Raw genomic sequence first — 13,300 nt, 5'->3', positions numbered from 1 at the left:
GTTTCCATCCCCATGTTCGACGGTGGGGATGGTGTTTTTGGGGTCATAGGCAGCATTCCTCCTCCTCCAAACACGGCGAGTTGAGTTGATGCCAAAGAGCTCCATTTTGGTCTCATCTGACCACAACACTTTCACCCAGTTGTCCTCTGAATCATTCAGATGTTCATTGGCAAACTTCAGACGGGCATGTATATGTGCTATTTTGAGCAGGGGGACCTTGCGGGCGCTGCAGGATTTCAGTCCTTCACGGCATAGTGTGTTACCAATTGTTTTCTTGGTGATTATGGTCCCAGCTGCCTTGAGATCATTGACAGGATCCTCCCGTGTAGTTCTGGGCTGATTCCTCACTGTTCTCATGATCATTGCAACTCCACGAGGTGAGATCTGGCATGGAGCCCAATGCCAAGGGAGATTGACAGTTATTTTGTGTTTCTTCCATTTGCAAATAATCACACCAACTGTTGTCACCTTCTCACCAAGCTGCTTGGCGATGGTCTTGTAGCCCATTCCAGCCTTGTGTAGGTCTACAATCTTGTCCCTGACATCCTTGGAGAGCTCTTTGGTCTTGGCCATGATGGAGAGTTTGGAATCTGATTGATTGCTTCTGTGGACAGGTGTCTTTTAAACAGGTAACAAACTGAGATTAGGAGCACTCCCTTTAAGAGTGTGCTCCTAATCTCAGCTCGTTACCTGTATAAAAGACACCTGGGAGCCAGAAATCTTTCTGATTGAGAGGGGGTCAAATACTTATTTCCCTCATTAAAATGCAAATCAATTTATAAAAATTTTGACATGCGTTTTTACTGGATTTTGTTGTTGTTATTCTGTCTCTCACTGTTCAAATAAAACTACCATTAAAATTATAGACTGATCATTTCTTTATCAGTGGGCAAACGTACAAAATCAGCAGGGGATCAAATACTTTTTCCCTCACTGTAGATCTATAGCCTATATGATGAGATTATTATGGACAAACGGCAGCCAAGCATTGATCGTCATGTCATCAGAATAAGACCCTCAATATTTATTGTAAAGATACATCAAGCTCATCGCTGTGCACTTTCAGCACCATTTCATCTGTAGCGTAATAAACTGCATGCTTTCCCAAGTCGTAGTTGGAGAATCACACGTCATCGCATGACTCCAAGTTTACTTTAATATGATGGTTATTATATCAATATTTGCACATGAAAGCGTTTCCACTGTCATTTTTCACGTAAAATCCCACCTTTTCTATTTGGTTTTGTCGACATTTGGAATGTGCATTGAGCTCACAGAAAAACAGAAGAAAATGGAATACAAATAATTGAACTATCATTGGTCAATTAGTTGACATTTCGGTTAATCGCTCAGTACTGGTATTTGTCTAAGATGGGCCGCATTGAGTTCTCTACAATAATGCTTTAACCTAAACCCCAGATTACAGTATTTGCAGTCTGAGCAGAGATGAGAAATCTCTGGAGTACACATTCTGTACATGGAAAACCTTTAAATTGCAACACCAGAAATCCATAGAACACAATAGAACTGTGGGTTATAAGGGTGGGGATTTATATAGCCCATTTCACTCAGTCTCAGATCACTTTCCAATTGTATTGGGACACACGTACCATACATTGTATGGCATTTTGCACATGGAATATATAATCACCTTAACAATAGTTTAATACAGAATTACCATCAATAAGAAGATATTACGATACAAAGCTGAACCAAAGTCAGTTCAGAATCTAATAAGTTGGTGATAAAGATTTACACAAGATCGGGTGACTGGACAAGTTGAAAGTTCACTCTTATAACATGCTGTCTTTGCAATCTCCGTATCCATACAGACCTTCAGCTCTCTGTGTTATTCCATATCCTGTGTGTCTGTTAACGGACAGAAAGGTCTGTAACTCTAACATACGGATGGGTCTCAGGCTGATACTGTGGCCATGACAGGGAGATGGGGGCTTCATCAGCACTTATCCTTGTCTAAGCAGAACCTGAGCCCCCGGAACCCAGTGAACCCTGCATAGCCCTGCTCAGAGGAAAGCGACAACAGATCGATAACTGTGATTAATTAGCTTCTAATGAGTTCATCTGAACATCCAGTGGCTCAGAAAACTGGACACATCCCATGTTCTCACTCTGACCTTCCCGGCCCACACCCACACTCCCCCGTACTTACCACCCCAACTCCCTGACTCCCATTGTCAGATATACAGTACCTTCAGGAAAGTATTCAGACCCCTTGACTTTTTCCACATTTTGTTACGTTATAGCCTTATTCTAAAATGGATTTTTTTTTAAATCCTCAGCAATCTACACACAATACCTCATAATGACAAAGCGAATATAGGTTTAGAGAAATTTTTGCACATAAAATAGGGAAACACCTGATTTACATAAGTATTCAGACCCTTGCTATGAGACTCGAAATTGAACATAGGTGCATCCTGTTTCCATTGATCATCCTTGAGATGTTTCTACAACTTGACTGGAGTCCACCTATGGTACATTCAGTTAATTGGACATGATTTTTAAATGCACACACCTGTCTATATAAAGTACCACAGTTGACAGTGCATGTCAGAGCAAAAACCACATCATGAGGTTGAAGGAATTGTCCGTAGTGCTCTCTTGTGTCGAGGCACAGATCTGGGGAAGGGTACCAAAAAATGTCTGCAGCATTGAAGGTCCCCAAGAACACATAATTCTTAAATGGAAGAAGTTAGTTTCTATGATTTCTCTTTCTCTCTGCTCTGATAGACATGAGCCTGCAACTCTCATCTCTCCAGCATTGCACTTAATTTATTTTCTTATAGAATCATAGCCGAGCAAAGGGTTCTGAAGGAACTGCAGCACCCCTGATAAATGGAAAGATATTTAACAAAGTTATAGAATTACTGCTGTCTGTTCAGAAAGGAATTAAATCATTCAGAATAGCCTACTACACCATCAGAAGGACTATAATTTACCCACAGAGGATCAATAGATATATATTTTTAAATAGCCTAGCTGTGGATTTTATCCCAATAACAAGGAATAGCCTACAGTCCGGATGTGGGGCAAATTTGTCAGTGAAAAAACAGCATGCAGACAAGGAAAACATAGGTTTGAACGCAAATGGCTGCTGATGAAAAGAGAATACTATTATGTCTGCTGTAGGCTACCAAAAATATTTGATCAACTTCTAAATATTGTTTTACAAAGTAAACAGATAGGCTATTGGCACAAGCGCATTAGCCATCGCCAGCGAATGAGCTGTGCATCACTGGGTGAGTCGGTGAAACTGGAAAGCATTTTTAGGACTGTACTGTAATTTCCTCCAAATATTGTAGCTAACAATATGTGTCTCCACACACCTGGCCTAGGCTATTGATGGATTCAAGACAAGGTAGTGTTTATTGATCTCAGATTCTCAGTTTGTCAGTGTCAAAGTAGCCTGTCATTTAAATAATTTGTGCAGCATTAAAAAAAAATCTGCCAATGTCTCCAGTCACGTAAAATGAGGTAGAATTAAATGAAATGAGTTCATAAAAAGGCCACATTTTCCCAGACCTTACGTGAGCAACTACTGTAAGTGCTTCCACTCTACCGCTATATGTCACAACGCAAATGTGATTATATTCATGCAATGCTCATCCATTCCATTACCTTTTTCTTCCAGCACCTCCCAATTTACAAATGAAGTACTGCCCACTACATCAAGTTAACCTGACAACCATAACCCACTGCATCAAGTTAACCTGACAACCATAACCCACTGCATCAAGTTAACCTGACAACCATAACCCACTGCATCAAGTTAACCTGACAACCATAACACACTGCATCAAGTTAACCTGACAACCATAACACACTGCATCAAGTTAACCTGACAACCATAACCCACTGCATCAAGTTAACCTGACAACCATAACCCACTGCATCAATTTAACCTGACAACCATAACCCACTGCATCAAGTTCACCTGACAACCATAACCCACTGCATCAATTTAACCTGACAACCATAACCCACTGCATCAAGTTCACCTGACAACCATAACCCACTGCATCAAGTTAACCTGACAACCATAACCCACTGCATCAAGTTAACCTGACAACCATAACCCACTGCATCAAGTTCACCTGACAACCATAACCCACTGCATCAATTTAACCTGACAACCATAACCCACTGCATCAAGTTCACCTGACAACCATAACCCACTGCATCAAGTTAACCTGACAACCATAACACACTGCATCAAGTTAACCTGACAACCATAACCCACTGCATCAAGTTAACCTGACAACCATAACCCACTGCATCAAGTTAACCTGACAACCATAACCCACTGCATCAATTTAACCTGACAACCATAACCCACTGCATCAAGTTCACCTGACAACCATAACCCACTGCATCAATTTAACCTGACAACCATAACCCACTGCATCAAGTTCACCTGACAACCATAACCCACTGCATCAAGTTAACCTGACAACCATAACCCACTGCATCAAGTTAACCTGACAACCATAACCCACTGCATCAATTTAACCTGACAACCATAACCCACTGCATCATGTTCACCTGACAACCATAACCCACTGCATCAATTTAACCTGACAACCATAACCCGCTGCATCAAGTTAACCTGACAACCATAACCCACTGCATCAATTTAACCTGACAACCATAACACACTGCATCAAGTTAACCTGACAACCATAACCCACTGCATCAAGTTAACCTGACAACCATAACCCACTGCATCAAGTTAACCTGACAACCATAACCCACTGCATCAAGTTAACCTGACAACCATAACCCACTGCATCAAGTTAACCTGACAACCATAACCCACTGCATCAAGTTAACATGACAACCATAACCCACTGCATCAAGTTAACCTGACAACCATAACCCACTGCATCAAGTTAACCTGACAACCATAACCCACTGCATCAATTTAACCTGACAACCATAACCCACTGCATCAAGTTAACCTGACAAGTGAAGTACCTTTTACAAACATGTTCATCTATTGTTTTCTTCCTTTTTTGATACATTATTAAAGGACAACTCTGCGGTCCGTGTGAGCAGACATTTGTTATTCTTTTTTGGTAATATAATTTAGTTCAAAAGAGAATGGGTGCAGTGGGGATCAATAGCAGGTCAGTCTGTGATGGATGGTGGAGAGATTTCACCCCAAGACAAATGACTGTCTCTGCACCACACCACGCAGGCCCTTAAAAAGCCTGAAGAATACAGAGAGAAACAATTAAAAATGGCAGCCCAAGTTCCAATCGTGTTCCCCTATTCACACATCATTCATCTCCATTGCTTCTGCACTCCTATCGTTCACTCTCACTCTGCGAGGAAGAGTAATGAAGGCTGGGGTAGTCAGTAATCACTTGAGAGGAGGATACTCCTATTTCAAACACAGTGCACCATTTCAACAACTGCAGTAGGCTTGCTTACCTCCTACGGTATGTCAGTGTAAAGATCAGATCAGTACTTTTAGTAATGTTAGGCTGGATTGCACTTCCGTTACACAGTCAGTAACAAAGAGAGAAGCCACACAGCTCTTAACATACTTTATTGGTATAGATTATGCTCAGTGACCATGGAACAATACCTCAACATACAGCATAGGTCCCATGTGGTTCAGTTGGTAGAGCATGGCGCTTAAAACGCCAGGGTTTTAGGTTCAATTCCCACAAGGGATCACTATGAAAAAGAGGAAATATTAAAATGTATCCACTCTACTGTAAGTCGCTCTGGATAAGAGTGGCCAGTTTATTAAGCACAACAACCCGGTTATTTTTTTTTTATTTTTTTATTTTTTATTTCACCTTTATTTAACCAGGTAGGCTAGTTGAGAACAAGTTCTCATTTGCAACTGCGACCTGGCCAAGATAAAGCATAGCAGTGTGAACAGACAACACAGAGTTACACATGGAGTAAGCAATTAACAAGTCAATAACACAGTAGAAAAAAAAATGGGCAGTCTATATACAATGTGTGCAAAAGGCATGAGGTAGGCGAATAAATACAATTTTGCAGATTAACACTGGGGTGATAAATGATCAGATGGTCATGTACAGGTAGAGATATTGGTGTGCAAAAGAGCAGAAAGGTAAATAAATAAATAAAATAAAAAACAGTATAAAAACAGTATGGGGATGAGGTAGGTGAAAATGGGTGGGCTATTTACCAATAGACTATGTACAGCTGCAGCGATCGGTTAGCTGCTCGGATAGCTGATGTTTGAAGTTGGTGAGGAGATAAAAGTCTCCAACTTCAGCGATTTTTGCAGTTCATTCCAGTCACAGGCAGCAGAGTACTGGAACGAGAGGCGGCCAAATGAGGTGTTGGCTTTAGGGATGATCAGTGAGATACACCTGCTGGAGCGTGTGCTACGGATGGGTGTTGCCATCGTGACCAGTGAACTGAGATAAGGCGGAGCTTTAAATAGCATGGACTTGTAGATGACCTGGAGCCAGTGGGTCTGGCGACGAATATGTAGTGAGGGCCAGCCGACTAGAGCATACAAGTCGCAGTGGTGGGTGGTATAAGGTGCTTTGGTGACAAAACGGATGGCACTATGATAGACTGCATCCAGTTTGCTGAGTAGAGTGTTGGAAGCCATTTTGTAGATGACATCGCCGAAATCGAGGATCGGTAGGATAGTCAGTTTTACTAGGGTAAGCTTGGCGGCGTGAGTGAAGGAGGCTTTGTTGCGGAATAGAAAGCCGACTCTTGATTTGATTTTCGATTGGAGATGTTTGATGTGAGTCTGGAAGGAGAGTTTGCAGTCTAGCCAGACACCTAGGTACTTATAGATGTCCACATATTCAAGGTCGGAACCATCCAGGGTGGTGATGCTAGTCGGGCATGCGGGTGCAGGCAGCGATCGGTTGAAAAGCATGCATTTGGTTTTACTCGCGTTTAAGAGCAGTTGGAGGCCACGGAAGGAGTGCTGTATGGCATTGAAGCTCGTTTGGAGGTTAGATAGCACAGTGTCCAATGACGGGCCGAAAGTATATAGAATGGTGTCGTCTGCGTAGAGGTGGATCAGGGAATCGCCCGCAGCAAGAGCAACATCATTGATATATACAGAGAAAAGAGTCGGCCCGAGAATTGAACCCTGTGGCACCCCCATAGAGACTGCCAGAGGACCGGACAGCATGCCCTCCGATTTGACACACTGAACTCTGTCTGCAAAGTAATTGGTGAACCAGGCAAGGCAGTCATCCGAGAAACCGAGGCTATTGAGTCTGCCGATAAGAATATGGTGATTGACAGAGTCGAAAGCCTTGGCGAGGTCGATGAAGACGGCTGCACAGTACTGTCTTTTATCGATGGCGGTTATGATATCGTTTAGTACCTTGAGCGTGGCTGAGGTGCACCCGTGACCGGCTCGGAAACCAGATTGCACAGCGGAGAAGGTACGGTGGGATTCGAGATGGTCAGTGACCTGTTTGTTGACTTGGCTTTCGAAGACCTTAGATAGGCAGGGCAGGATGGATATAGGTCTATAGCAGTTTGGGTCCAGGGTGTCTCCCCCTTTGAAGAGGGGATGACTGCGGCAGCTTTCAATCCTTGGGGATCTCAGACGATATGAAAGAGAGGTTGAACAGGCTGGTAATAGGGGTTGCGACAATGGCGGCAGATAGTTTCAGAAATAGAGGGTCCAGATTGTCAAGCCCAGCTGATTTGTACGGGTCTAGGTTTTGCAGCTCTTTCAGAACATCTGCTATCTGGATTTGGGTAAAGGAGAACCTGGAGAGGCTTGGGCGAGGAGCTGCGGGGCGGAGCTGTTGGCCGAGGTTGGAGTAGCCAGGCGGAAGGCATGGCCAGCCGTTGAGAAGTGCTTATTGAAGCTTTCGATAATCGTGGATTTATCGGTGGAGACCGTGTTACCTAGCCTCAGTGCAGTGGGCAGCTGGGAGGAGGTACTCTTGTTCTCCATGGACTTCACAGTGTCCCAGAACTTTTGGAGTTGGAGCTACAGGATGCAAACTTCTGCCTGAAGAAGCTGGCCTTAGCTTTCCTGACTGACTGCGTGTATTGGTTCCTGACTTCCCTGAACAGTTGCATATCACGGGGCTATTCGATGCTATTGCAGTCCGCCACAGGATGTTTTTGTGCTGGTCGAGGGCAGTCAGGTCTGGAGTGAACCAAGGGCTGTATCTGTTCTTGGTTCTGCATTTTTTGAACGGAGCATGCTTATCTAAAATGGTGAGGAAGTTACTTTTAAAGAATGACCAGGCATCCTCAACTGACGGGATGAGGTCAATGTCCTTCCAGGATACCCGGGCCAGGTCGATTAGAAAGGCCTGCTCACAGAAGTGTTTTAGGGAGCGTTTGACAGTGATGAGGGGTGGTCGTTTGACTGCGGCTCCGTGGCGGATACAGGCAATGAGGCAATGATCGCTGAGATCCTGGTTGAAGACAGCGGAGGTGTATTTGGAGGGCCAGTTGGTCAGGATGACGTCTATGAGGGTGCCCTTGTTTACAGAGTTAGGGTTGTACCTGGTCGGTTCCTTGATGATTTGAGTGAGATTGAGGGCATCTAGCTTACATTGTAGGACTGCCGGGGTGTTAAGCATATCCCAGTTTAGGTCACCTAACAGAACAAACTCTGAAGCTAGATGGGGGGCGATCAATTCACAAATGGTGTCCAGGGCACAGCTGGGAGCTGAGGGTGGCCGGTAGCAGGCGGCAACAGTGAGAGACTTATTTCTGGAGAGGGTAATTTTCAAAATTAGTAGTTCGAACTGTTTGGGTATGGACCTGGAAAGTATGACATTACTTTGCAGGCTATCTCTGCAGTAGACTGCAACTCCGCCCCCTTTGGTAGTTCTATCTTGACGGAAGATGTTATAGTTGGGTATGGAAATCTCTGAATTTTTGGTGGCCTTCCTGAGCCAGGATTCAGACACGGCAAGGACATCAGGGTTAGCAGAGTGTGCTAAAGCAGTGAGTAAAACAAACTTAGGGAGGAGGCTTCTGATGTTGACATGCATAAAACCAAGGCTTTTTCGATCTCCCTTTTTATGAAAATGGTTCACTCCTACAAACAGTCAGGTAATCGTGGATTGCTATATAAAGCAGGCATCAGGGTATTAATTTACTGTTCGATTGAATGTAAGAATGGGCAAAATGAGTGACCTAAGCAACTTTGAGCATGGTTTGATTGTCGGTGTCAAGCGCGCTGAATCCAGTATCTCAGAAACGGTCAGCCTCCTAGTTTTTTCACCCACGGAAGTGTCTAGGGTTTACTGAGAATGGTACGACAGACAAAAAACGTCCAATCAGTGGCAGTCCTATGGGTGAAAACAGCTCCTTGATGTGAGGTTATGCAAGCTAACAGGCGAGCCACAAACAGGCAAATAACGGCGCTGTACAACAGTGTGTTGTGCAGAAAGGCATCTCGGAACGCACAACTTGATGGTCTTTGTCACGGATGGGCTATTGCAGCAGACGATCACACCAGGTTTTACTCTTATCAGCTAAAAACAAGAAGAAGCAGCTCCAGTGGGCACACAATCACCAACGCCTGGTCTGATGAATCCCGGTTCCTGTTGCTTCATGCTGATGGCAGAATCAGGATTTGGCATAAGTAGCATGAGTCCATGGCCCCATCCTGCCTGATGTCAACAGTACAGGCTGGTGGCGGTGGTGTTATGGTGTGGGACCACGTTAGGTTACTTGATGCCAATTGAGCAGCATTGCTATGCTTCAAAGAATTCAGGTTGTTCTGGAGGCAAAGGTGGGTCTGACCTGGTACTAGATGGGTGTACCCAATAAACTGGCCACTGAGTGTACCTGTATATACGGTATTTTGGCCTCCCTTACGTACTGTACTGCTACACTATTTAGTCACCACATAATGAAGTCAGCACAATGAATTACTGCTTTAGGTAACTGCTCATTTCTGGCTACCTGGATAAAGCACTAAATAAACTTCAGTTAGTGCTAAACATGGCTGCTAGAATCTTGACTAGAACCAAAAAATGTATCATATTACTCCAGTGCTAGCCTCTCTACACTGGCTTCCTGTTAAGGCAAGGGCTGATTTCAAGGTTTTACTGCTAACCTACAAAGCATTACATGGGCTTGCTCCTACCCATTTTTCAGATTTGGTCCAACTCTCTAGAGACAGCAGGAGTGGTAGAGATAGTCTGAATGATCGGCTATGAAAAGCCAAATTACATTTAGTCCAGAGGTGCTGACCTGTTGCACCCTCAACAATCACTGTGATTATTATTATTTGAACCAGCTGGTCATCTATGAACATTTTAACATCTTGGCCATGTTCTGATATACTCTCTACCCGGCACAGCTAGAAGAGGACTGGCCACCGCTCATAGTTCTCACAGCTAGCTGGCTGCTATCCGTGTGTCTATCTGCTTTCGTCGATTCCGGAGCAAACATCAATTACTCCGGAGCTAGCCAGCTCCGTCAACCACTCCTGAGCTCCGTCAATCACTCCTGGGCTGCAGTCACCTATCCGGACCCGTTTTACTGCCTACACGGAGCCCCTCCGGGCCTTCACAACTGGACTGCCGACGTTATCTACCCGAAGGAGATCCGGCTGGCTCCTCCGTCGCGACGTTACCTGAATGCCCATCTGCGGCCTGCTAACCGTTAGCTGTCTTACCGGATGCTCTCAGAATAGACAATCGGACAATTTATTTATTTTTATTATTATTATGTTTCTTCTTGGGCCTCTATAACTATATCTATTGTTTTTATTTTTTGTTATTGTGTGATTTGGACTAATCCCCTCTACAACACGGAACTCCACTAATCTACTGACGGAACGCAAGAGGTGGCTAACAACAGACCTCCATCCTATGCTAGCTTGCTACCGATGGCCTGGCTAGCTGTCTAAATCGCCGTGACCCCCAAACCAACCTCTCCACTCCCTGGACCCTTTTGATCACTCGACTAAGGATGCCTCTCCTTAATGTCAATATGTCTTGTCCATTGCTGTTCTGGTTAGTGTTTATTGGCTTATTTCACTGTAGAGCCTCTAGTCCTGCTCACTATACCTTATCCAACTTATTAGTTCCACCACCCACACACGCAATGACATCTCCTGGTTTCAATGATGTTTCTAGAGACAATATCTCTCTCTTCATCACTCAATACCTAGGTTTACCTCCACTGTATTCACATCCTACCATACCTTTGTCTGTACATTATACCTTGATGCTATTTTATCGCCCCCAGAAACCTCCTTTTACTCTCTGTTCCAGACGTTCTAGACGACCAATTCTTATTGCTTTTAGCCGTACCCTTATTCTTCTCCTATGTTCCTCTGGCGATGTAGAGGTGAATCCAGGCCCTGCAGTGCCTAGCTCCACTCCTATTCCCCAGGCGCTCTCTTTTGATGACTTCTGTAACCGTAATAGCCTTGGTTTCATGCATGTTAACATTAGAAGCCTCCTCCCTAAGTTTGTTCTTTTCACTGCTTTAGCACACTCTGCCAACCCGGATGTTCTAGCTGTGTCTGAATCCTGGCTTAGGAAGACCACCAAAAATTCAGAAATTTTAATTCCAAACTACAACATTTTCAGACAAGATAGAACTGCCAAAGGGGGCGGTGTTGCAATCTACTGCAAAGATAGCCTGCAGAGTTCTGTCCTACTATCCAGGTCTGTACCCAAACAATTTGAACTTCTACTTTTAAAAATCCACCTCTCTAAAAACAAGTCTCTCACCATTGCCGCCTGCTATAGACCACCCTCTGCCCCCAGCTGTGCTCTGGACACCATATGTGAACTGATTGCCCCCATCTATCTTCAGAGCTCGTGCTGCTAGGCGACCTAAACTGGAACATGCTTAACACCCCAGCCATCCTACAATCTAAACTTGATGCCCTCAATCTCACACAAATTATCAATGAACCTACCAGGTACCCCCCCAAAGCCTTAAACACGGGCACCCTCATAGATATCATCCTAACCAACTTCCCCTCTAAATACACCTCTGCTGTCTTCAACAAAGATCTCAGCGATCACTGCCTCCTTGCCTGCATCCGTAATGGGTCAGCGGTCAAACGACCTCCACTCATCACTGTAAAACGCTCCCTGAAACACTTCAGCGAGCAGGCCTTTCTAATCGACCTGGCCGGGGTGTCCTGGAAGGATATTGATCTCATCCCGTCAGTAGAGGATGCCTGGATATTTTTAAAAAATGCCTTCCTAACAATCTTAAATAAATATGCCCCATTCAAGAAAATTAGAACCAGGAACAGATATAGCCCTTGGTTCTCTCCAGACCTGACTGCCCTTAACCAACACAAAAACATCCTATGGCGTTCTGCATTAGCATCGAACAGCCCCCGTGATATGCAGCTGTTCAGGGAAGCTAGAAACCGTTATACACAGGCAGTTAGAAAAGCCAAGGCTAGCTTTTTCAAGCAGAAATTTGCTTCCTGCAACACTAACTCTAAAAAGTTCTGGGACACTGTAAAGTCCATGGAGAATAAGAACACCTCCTCCCAGCTGCCCACTGCACTGAAGATAGGAAACACTGTCACCACTGATAAATCCACCATAATTGAGAATTTCAATAAGCATTTTTCTACGGCTGGCCATGCTTTCCACCTGGCAACTCCTACCCCGGTCAACAGCACTGCACCCCCAACAGCAACTCGCCCAAGCCTTCCCCATTTCTCCTTCTCCCAAATCCATTTAGCTGAAGTTCTGAAAGAGCTGAAAAATCTGGACCCCTACAAATCAGCCGGGCTAGACAATCTGGACCCTTTCTTTCTAAAATTATCTGCCGAAATTGTTGCCACCCCTATTACTAGCCTGTTCAACCTCTCTTTCGTGTCATCTGAGATTCCCAAAGATTGGAAAGCAGCTGCGGTCATCCCCTCTTCAAAGGGGGACACTCTTGACCCAAACTGCTACAGACCTATATCTATCCTACCATGCCTTTCTAAGGTCTTCGAAAGCCAAGTCAACAAACAGATTACCGACCATTTCGAATCTCACCATACCTTCTCTGCTATGCAATCTGGTTTCAGAGCTGGTCATGGGTGCACCTCAGCCACGCTCAAGGTCCTAAACGATATCTTAACCGCCATCGATAAGAAACATTACTGTGCAGCCGTATTCATTGATCTGGCCAAGGCTTTCGACTCTGTCAACCACCACATCCTCATCGGCAGACTCGACAGCCTTGGTTTCTCAAATGATTGCCTCGCCTGGTTCACCAACTACTTCTCTGATAGAGTTCAGTGTGTCAAATCGGAGGGTCTGCTGTCCGGACCTCTGGCAGTCTCTATGGGGTGCCACAGGGTTCA

The sequence above is a fragment of the Oncorhynchus nerka genome, linkage group LG13 (assembly GCF_034236695.1).
Source record: "Oncorhynchus nerka isolate Pitt River linkage group LG13, Oner_Uvic_2.0, whole genome shotgun sequence".
In the NCBI taxonomy this organism is placed as follows: Eukaryota; Metazoa; Chordata; class Actinopteri; order Salmoniformes; family Salmonidae; genus Oncorhynchus; species Oncorhynchus nerka.
Note: the sequence above shows the minus strand (reverse complement) of the source record.